This window comes from Megalopta genalis, unplaced genomic scaffold (assembly GCF_051020955.1).
Source record: "Megalopta genalis isolate 19385.01 unplaced genomic scaffold, iyMegGena1_principal scaffold0287, whole genome shotgun sequence".
Taxonomy (NCBI): domain Eukaryota; kingdom Metazoa; phylum Arthropoda; class Insecta; order Hymenoptera; family Halictidae; genus Megalopta; species Megalopta genalis.
This window is the reverse complement of record NW_027476356.1, coordinates 12,501-22,367: the sequence shown is the minus strand read 5'-3', so window position 1 is coordinate 22,367 and position 9,867 is coordinate 12,501.

The window sequence follows — 9,867 nt, the reverse complement described above, 5'->3', positions numbered from 1 at the left end:
TATAGTCTGCTGGCTGGGTCGGTTTCCTTACCCAGCCCGCGTCCTCGCCCAGCAGAACCCACTTGCCCGAAGCGTGTGGTCGTTCCAAGCCGATTGACTGGACCAGGGCTGCTTTTCTCGTCCAGCCGCCCATCTAGCCGAAGCAGAGGCCAAAGGTACGTGTTGGGGACGTCTCACCCGCAGGAGAGGGCCCCCTCAGATCCCAGGATCCTCTTTTCCGACGACAAGGGTCGCCACGCACGGCAAACACGTGGGAGACAGCAGTCGGAGAGGCTGCCTCTTCCTCTCCACCACACTTCGTTCAGTTCGCTGCGTATTTAAGAACACGAGCTATCCAGCGGTACCTTTTTCGTGGAGGCTCAAGTGTGGCTAGGGCACGTTTGCCCCTTGCGGCCTGGGTTGCCCAGGGGATTGATTGCATCCCATGTATTCCTGAGCCCAGCGGAGTGTTGTCTAGTGGCGTGTTCCGCCCACGAAAAACGGTCTGAAAAACCGTTTAACGTAAACTGGGGAACTGATGCCACGAGTGACAACAGTTCCCCAGTCGGAAGTCATACAGCACATACAGTGCTGTACAAAGAACACGCCACAGCCCGTATGCTAAATCAGGGCCTCGCCATTATGCGAAGTACTACATGTACGACGCACTGACGGTCTCTAATGCCTTCATCGCCGATACACCCATCGACTCGGCCGATCAACCCTCCTACGCGAGGGCTAGTTCGGGGGTTATCTCCCGCCCTGGGTGGCCACAGACCGCCACCGCCAGTAGATAGGGACAGTTAGTGTTGTCGTCAAACTGTGGTCTCTGAGAGACGGGCCGTACCTAAGTCCTTGGTGGACCATACCGGCCGCTCTTGCGACTTGTGCCTGGTGTTCGGGCTCTACCCTCGTTCACCATCGTATCAGGGGAAGACAGCGTGCTACTCCCACTGCCACCTCGAGTCCAACCCAATCCAGGCACTCTTACGGAGTAGTGTTAAAGTCTTTTATCTCCGCAAGAGGGGCTTCAGCCTGGCCCGAGGGGACGAACCCCGAGGGGTTCGCCCAGCATGCCGTACATCAACGGAGCTGGACGAGTCCACGCTCCGTATGCAGTTTCGTTCTATGTTCGCTTCTTAGTCTTGCTTACGGATCGTGCGAATTTTCGGAACTCCTGAAACAGCTGCTCTGACACCAGGCTGGCTTTGTCGATTGGCCACTGAAATCCTTCTCGAATCGCCGCCTGGCGTAGGTGTTCCCTGTCCTCTACGTAACGCTGACAATCGTAGAGGACGTGGTTTGGAGTTTCCTCCTCCCCACATTCGCACAACTCGTCGTCGACCAGGGCGAACGTCTTGAGCTTCGCACGGAAGTCTCCGTGTCCGCTCAAGAACTGCGCTACATCATGGTCGACTCTGATCCAGCTCGCTGAGAGACGGTCTGATACCTCGCCGAAGTATTGGAAGGTTTCCCTACCCTTCGTCGAGGACGACCATCTCTGCTGCCACATCTCTAAAGTCGCCTCCCTCAGCCTTCTGCGAACTTGGGCTTCGGTGACGACTTCGTCAGCCAATTCGGCCTGACTCACTTGATAGGTTCCATGTTGGAACCCGAGTTTCTTCCTGGCTTTGTACACGCAGCTGAACTCCGCTATCGCCAAGTCCACAGGTATCTCCCCGGCGATCACGGGGATCGCATCAGTGGAGACTGTCCTGTAGGCTTTGACGCAGCCAAGCAGAACATGCCTCTGCGCCCTGGTGAGCACTTTACTCGTCCCAGAGGTAAGGCGGTCTGCCCAGCCCGCGGCAGCATACGTGACGATTGGGACAAACAAGCCGCGGTACAAAGTACGCATCGTCCGATATCCCAATCCCCAGTTCGACTTAGCAATCCTTGCTAGCGCATTAAACGTTCGCAAGGACTTGGCATTCAAATACTCGACATGGGAATGGATACCCAGTCTAGAGTCAAAATGCACGCCAAGGTAACGCACAGAGTCCTTGGCGGCAATATTCCGACCTCCTACTTTTATCACAGGTGGCCTCTCTCTGTCGAGAGAGCCTTTTAAGAATAACATCTCGGTCTTGGTCGCAGACAGCGACAATTTCTGCTGGTCGCACCAGCGAGAAATGGTGTCCACAACCAATTGGCCATTGCTTTCTAGACCCTTCCTGCTGTTCGCGAAGATCAAGACAAGAAGGTCGTCTGCATAGGCGATGGGCTCGCAAGCGAGCCCGGCGTTCGATAAGAGCTGTAGAACCTCGTCGAAGACTAAGTTCCAACAGCTCGGACCAAGAATCGATCCCTGTGGGCAGCCCTTAGTGACTTTCTTCCGCACTGCACCGCGATCAGACACCATAGTCACCACGCGGCCGTCGAAGTAGTCGACCACCAATCTAAGTAGGTTTTTTGGGCAGCCTCGCTTCCTCAACGCGTTGAGTATGCTTGGCCACCAGACATTATCAAAGGCCGCAGCAATGTCGAAGAGCAGACCCACGACGTACTTTTCCTCTCGACCGGACGCAAGCTCCCTCATCTTTACCACGGCATCAGTCGTGGATCGATGCGGCCTGAATCCGTATTGCCGATCGGAGGCGTAGTCGGGGTGCAAAAACAAACTAGCTAATCGCGTAGCGATTAGCTTCTCCAAGACTTTGCCTACGACCGAAAGCAAGCATATTGGTCTGTAGGACTTTATCTCCGTTTCAGGTTTCTCGGGTCCTTTAAGGATGGTAATGATGGACCCGACTTTCCATTCCACGGGAAAGACTCCGTGTGCCAGGCATCCGTTGTAGAGTCGGAGGAGCTCGCGTGAGATTGTATTACACGAACGTTTTAAAATCTCCGGCTCGATCCGATCTAGGCCTGGACACTTGCCGCTCTTCAGTCGGTTGACCGCCGATCTGAGCTCCGAGAGGGTGAAGGGACTGGCGTCCTCACTCTCCGGCTCGATGGCAGCTTCCCTCCTGACTCGCGCATGATCCGGGGAGTCATTCGCGGGGCTATCGTCCGGAATTAACCCCTCCAGCAGCGCGGAAGCGGTGGAGTCCCAGTCTGTGGTGTAACCCTGGGCAGTGTTACGATTTATATTCGAGATGACCGTGCTGGCTGTCATCTTCTGCCTCGTGATCTTATAAATGAGGCCCCAGGGTTCCTTGTTTCCCTGCTCGGTCACGAATGCACGCCAGCTGTGCGACCGAGCAGCTTTGATGGCGGCTTTGTAGGCCTTTCTCTGTTTAAGATACTCGGTCCTCTTGGCCGCCCTCTGCTCCTCTGAACATGCTGCGTTCTGCGAGGCTCGTCTAAGTTTGTAGACTCGCCTCTTTTGCCTCGTCAGGTCGGCCGTCCACCATGGGACGGATTTTGAATGCCACTGCTTGGTTGGCATCGAGGAGTCGCACGCTTGGACGATCATTCTTTCGATCTCCTGTGCTAGATGTTCGACATCCCCCTTATTGTTCAATGGATCGGGGGATATACTCCTCTTACTTTCCTGCAGCGCCTTGTCGAACTCGGGCCATTTTGCGCTTCGGAGTCGGAACCTTGGTAATAATCCGTTCCGGTTGGTGCTGCTGTTGCTACTAATTTCGGCAGCACCGTCCTCGGCGCAAAAACTCAAAGAAAACTCTATGACTCGGTGGTCGCTGGTCGTCAGGTCCTCGCGGACCTTCCAACCTCGCACCTTGTCGCAAATATCAGGTGTCGATAGTGTGACGTCGATGTATGACTGTCCACTAGGGCTGGAAAACGTCGGAGCGTTTCCAGCCTCGTTCAAGACAACCAAGCCATGGCTCACGATAAACTCTTCGAGTTTACGGCCTCTCACGTCCGTCTCCGCGCTGCCCCACTGGGCTGATTTTGCGTTAACGTCGGCAGAGATAATGACTCGGTTATGCTTAAGTGCGGAAAGAGCTCTCTCCAATCGCGCCAGACCTGATTCAACGTCATCGGAGCATTGAAAGTACTGGCTGATCAGGAAGAAGCTCCCAAACGAACCCGAGATGCTGACACAGGACAAATGCGTGTCGCACAAGTTAGAGACTTTGACCACGGTTAGATCCGGGTTTCTGACCGCTATTGCAGCCATCACCGGTTCGCCTGCCGTGATCAGCCTCGTTCTCAAGCCTAGCCCGGGCACAGTACCCCGCCAGCTATATGGCTCTTGTGCAAGCAACACATCTACCCCTCGCCTATGCATCTCAGTCCGGACTTCGTCGGTCACATTTCGGGCCCGCTGCATGTTATGCTGCATGACCCGTATGACTCTCGAGCGTCGCCGGTCGTTTGTACTATCCATTCGAGATTCAAATTATTATTCGCGTCTTATACGAGACATCTCCAAAACCAGCGCTTCCTGATAGGAGGCGCAGGCCGGGTCTCGCGACTTATGCTCAGATGGTCGCCCTCTGTCTTTACAGTTGGAGCAAACCGGAGGCTTGCTCTTCCTGTTACAGAGCGCATACCCGTGCCCTTTTTCGGCACAATGTCCGCAGACATCCTCTTTGAATTTGCAGCGCTTCGCCGTGTGCCCGAAGCGCTGGCACTTATAGCATCGGGTGACCTGTATGAAGTCCCGCACACGACAGGAACTCCACCCGAGGTACACCCGGTCCCCTCTCTGCGCCAGCCGCCGACGAATCTGCGGACTGACGGCCACTACCCAGTTGGCTGTCTCCGGGGTCTTGCCAGCCATGCGACTGACCCGAACACCCGAAGGCACATCCTTCTGGGACGCCTCAGAGAGGTTTTGCCTCCAAAGACTGGAGGCAATTTCCTCCTTGCCCATCCCTTTCGGAATGTCATAAATCAGGACCTCGGGGTCCCGTTTGCTGGGCAAGGAGACGGACAGTCCCGCACTCGCCAGCTTCTTATTGCCTACGAAGGCTTTTAGGTCCTCCTTGCGATCGGTTTCGACGACGATGCCACCGGAGTGGATGCGTCGAACCGATCTGACACGGATCGCCTCCTTCGCAGGTTTTACGATCGACAGAACAGCTCTCTTAGTAGCATCGCTGTTCTGTCCTTTATCCTTTGGCGGGAAGATACGCACCACGTATTGTGTCGGTGGTCTTCTCGCCTCCGGAGTCGCTGACTGGTTGACCTTTGCCACTTGGGCGTAGGTCAACTGCGCGGCATTGGAGACCGTCTTCGGGAGGGTTCCCTTGGACGGCCCAGGTCGCGCCGCACTCATTACGGCAGGACGCGCTTTTAGGTCCGCCCTGACCGCGGCGAGTTGCCCTTCGACGAAGCTGTTTCGTTGAATCAGCTCCTGGACCAACTCGTTGAGTGCTCCGACTTCTGCTAGTATCTTCGACCCGGACTCCTTGTTGACTTTCGACTCGGGTCGAAAGCAAAAGGTCCGTATCTCCGATACTCGCCTGAAGGCTTCGTCTCTCACGAGATCGAGAGGCCGTACCTTGTGCCCGGAAACCGTCCCCTTCGATTTCCTGGCCTGGTTTGCTGCGGCCTTGCCAGTAGGTGCGACTGGCTTGGCACGCTTCGACTTTTTGGTGACGGTTTTCCAACCGCCACCTTCGGGGTCTTCGACACGCACGGGTGCCGGTTGCACCTTCACGAGCGTGTCTTTGACTGATTCGATTTTTCTGGGTTTCTCCTTCCCAGCCTTGCGGCTGGGGGAGTCCCCCGACTTGGGCGCTGTCCCCACGTTACCGGTGTCCGGCGCGCCTTCTACCGTGGCCTCAGTTTTCACCGAGACCGCTCGCGTGGGTGTCACGCATCTCTCCAAGGTCACACGAGGATTGGCGATGTTCAGCACCTTCCCGGACCTTGTCTTTTTCGCAGACGCAGGAGGGCTAACAGCTGCTGCTGTAGCTTCCGCGTCTGTGGCGACGGCTTCACTCCGAGTAGGAGCTGGACCCGCCGACTTCGAACGTTCAATTTGTACTTTCAATTTAGATCCCATAGTTAGATCTTTGCCTTCATCCGGTACGCTCCCCGGCCACCACCGACCCACACATTTTGGAACCCGCCATCAGGCTGGGTTAGGGCTACGCACCGGACATAGTCTGCTGACTGGGCCGATTGCTCAACCCAGCCCGCGTCCTCGCCCGTCAGAACCCACTCGCCGAAGCGTATGGTCGTTCCAAGCCGATTGACTGGACCAGGGCTGCTTTTCTCGTCCAGCCTCCCATCTAGCCGAAGCAGAGGCCAAAGGTACGTGTTGGGGACGTCTCACCCGCAGGAGAGGGCCCCCTCAGATCCCAGGATCCTCTTTTCCGACGACAAGGGTCGCCACGCACGGCAAACACGCGGGAGACAGCAGTCGGAGAGGCTGCCTCTTCCTCTCCACCACACTTCGTTCGGTTCGCTGCGTTTTGAGAACACGAGCTATCCAGCGGTACCTTTTTCGTGGAGGCTCAAGTGTGGCTAGGGCACGTTTGCCCCTTGCGGCCTGGGTTGCCCAGGTGATTGGTTGCATCCCGATTTCTAGATCCAGCGGCATGTTGCTACGTGGCGCGCTCAGACAACGAAAATGCGGCATTCCGGTCAGACCAGAAAAACCGCACAACGTGACGCGGGGGACTGCAGCCACAAGTGACAACAGTCCCCCGGTAGGGAGTAGTACAGCATATTCAATGCTGTACATGAACACGCCACAGCCCGTATGCTTAGTTCAAGGGCCTCGCCATTATGCGAAGTACTACATGTACAACGCACTGGCGGTCTCAAAATACCCTCATCGCCGATGCATCTGATGCATCCGTCAACTCGGCAGCATTCACTCACTCCGTCGGCGTGTTGCTTTGTGGCGTGTTCAGATAACGAAAATGCGGCATTCCAGTCAGACCAGAAAAACCGCATAACGTAACGCGGGGGACTGAAGCCACAAGTGACAACAGTCCCCCGGATGGGAGTAGTGCAGCATGTTCAATACTGCACAAGAACACGCCACAGCCCGCTTGCTTAATCACGGGCCTCGTCATTATGCGAAGCACTACATGTACAACGCACTGACGGTCTCTCGAGTGCCTTCATCGCCGATGCACCTATCGACTCAGCAGCAACATTCAATCCGACGGCGTGTTGCTTCGTGGCGTGTTCAGACAACGAAAATGCGGCATTCCAGTTAGACCAGAAAAACCGCATAACGTGACGCGGGGGACTGCAGCCACAAGTGACAACAGTCCCCCGCTAAGGAGTAGTACAGCATATTCAATGCTGTACATGAACACGCCACAGCCCGCATGCTTAATCTCGGGCCTCGCCATTATGCGAAGTACTACATGTACGACGCACTGACGGTCTAAAATGCCTTCATCGTCGACGCATCCATCGACTCGGTAGTAGCAACAACCTTCGCGAGGACTAGTTCGGGGGTCGCCTCTCAACCCTGGGTGGCCACAGACCGCCACCGCCAGTAGATAGGGACAGTTAGTGTCGTCGTTGTGAGTCTAAAGATGGGCTATGCCTGGGTCCTATGTGGACTATACTAGCCGCTCTCTCGACGCGTGCCGATGGTCTGGCTCTACCCTCGTTCGTTATCGTGACAGGGGAAGACAACGTGCTACTCCCGCTGCCACCTCGAGTCCAACCCAATCCAGGCACTCTTGACGGAGTAGTGTTAAAGTCAATTTATCTCCGCAAGAGGGGCTTCAGCCTGGCCCGAGGGGGCGAACCCCGAGGGGTCCGCCCAGCATGCCGTTCGAATGGCGGAGTGGACAGGTCCACGTCTGCCCGTCACTCAAGTCGGACACGGGACGACTCCAAAGCTAGCGCCGCCTGATAGGAAGCGCAAGCTGGGTCCCGCGACTTGTGTGCACTAGCCCACCCTCTGTCCTTGCAATTAGAGCAGACCGGAGGTTCACTCTTCTTGCTACAGAGCGTGAAGGTATGCCCCTTTTGGGAGCAGTGACCGCACACGTCCTCCTTGAATTTACAACGCTTCGAGGTATGCCCGAAGCGTTGGCAACGGTAGCACCGAAGCACCTGGACGAAATCCCGTACACGACAGGAGTTCCATCCAAGGTAAACTCGGCTACCCCTCTGCTTCAGCCGCTGAAGATTCTGCGGACTGACGGCAACGACCCAGTTGGCTGTCTCCGGGGTCTTGCCAGCCATGCGGCTGACCCGAATTCCCGAAGGCACATCCTTCTGGTTCGCATCGCAGAGATTTTGCCTCCAAATACTGGAGGCAATTTCGTCCTTACCCATCCGACGCGGGACGTCGTAAACTAAAACCTCGGGGTCCCGCTTGGTAGGTAAGGAGACGGACAGACCCGCGCTCCGGAGCTTCTTATTGCCAACGAAGGCTTGCAGGTCCTCCTTTCGGTCGGTCTCGACGACGATGCCACCGGAGTGGATGCGTCGGACCGACTTTATTCGGATCGCCTCCTTCGCTGGTTTAACGAGCGACAGAACAGTAACCTTCGTAACTTCGCTGCTCTGTCCTTTTTCCTTCGGCGGGAAGATTTTTACCACATGCTGCGATTGTGGCCGTCTCCCCGCTTCCGGAGAAGCTCCTTTGCAGTCGACTTTGTTCACATGGGCGTAAGTCGACTGCGCGGCGTTGCAGGCCGTCTTCGGGAGAGTTCCCTTGGACGGCCCAGGTCGCATCGCACTCATTACGGCAGGACGCGCTTTTAGGTCCGCCCTGACCGCGGCGAGCTGCCCTTCGACGAAGCTATTCCGTTGAATAAGCTCCTGGACCAGCTCGTTGAGTGCCTCAACCTCGGCGAGTATCTTTGACCCGGACTCCTTATTGACTTTCGACTCAGGTCGAAAGCAAAAGGTCCGTATTTCGGACACTCGCCTAAAGGCTTCGTCTCTTACGAGATCGAGAGGCCGTACCTTCTGCCCGGAGAACGTCCCCTTCGGTCTCCTGGCCCGGTTTACTGCGGCCTTGCCGGTGGGTGCGCCCGGCTTGGCTCGCTTTGACTTTTTGGTGACGGTTTGCCAACCGTCACCAGTAGGGTCCTCGACACGCTCGGGTGCCGACTGCACCTTCACGAGTGACGTGTCTCCGACTCGTTCGATTACTTCCACGTTGGGCTCGGTTTTCACCGAGACCGCTCGCGTGGGAGTCACACATCTTTGCAAGATCACACGAGGATTGGCGATATTAATCACCTTCCCGGATCTTGTCTTTCTCACAGACGCGGGGGGACTGACAGCTGCATTTGCAGTTCCCGCGTCTGCGGCGACGGCTTCACTCCGAGTAGGAGCTGGACCCGTCGTCTTTGGACGCTTAGTTTTTTGTTCATTAATTTTATTAAGACCCATAATGTGTCTTGGTCTTTCATCCAGTGCGCTCCCCGGCCACCACCGACCCACACAATTTGGAACCCGCCAAAGGCTGAGTTAGGGCTACGCACCGAATATAGTCTGCTGGCTGGGTCGGTTTCCTTACCCAGCCCGCGTCCTCGCCCAGCAGAACCCACTTGCCCGAAGCGTGTGGTCGTTCCAAGCCGATTGACTGGACCAGGGCTGCTTTTCTCGTCCAGCCGCCCATCTAGCCGAAGCAGAGGCCAAAGGTACGTGTTGGGGACGTCTCACCCGCAGGAGAGGGCCCCCTCAGATCCCAGGATCCTCTTTTCCGACGACAAGGGTCGCCACGCACGGCAAACACGTGGGAGACAGCAGTCGGAGAGGCTGCCTCTTCCTCTCCACCACACTTCGTTCAGTTCGCTGCGTATTTAAGAACACGAGCTATCCAGCGGTACCTTTTTCGTGGAGGCTCAAGTGTGGCTAGGGCACGTTTGCCCCTTGCGGCCTGGGTTGCCCAGGGGATTGATTGCATCCCATGTATTCCTGAGCCCAGCGGAGTGTTGTCTAGTGGCGTGTTCCGCCCACGAAAAACGGTCTGAAAAACCGTTTAACGTAAACTGGGGAACTGATGCCACGAGTGACAACAGTTCCCCAGTCGGA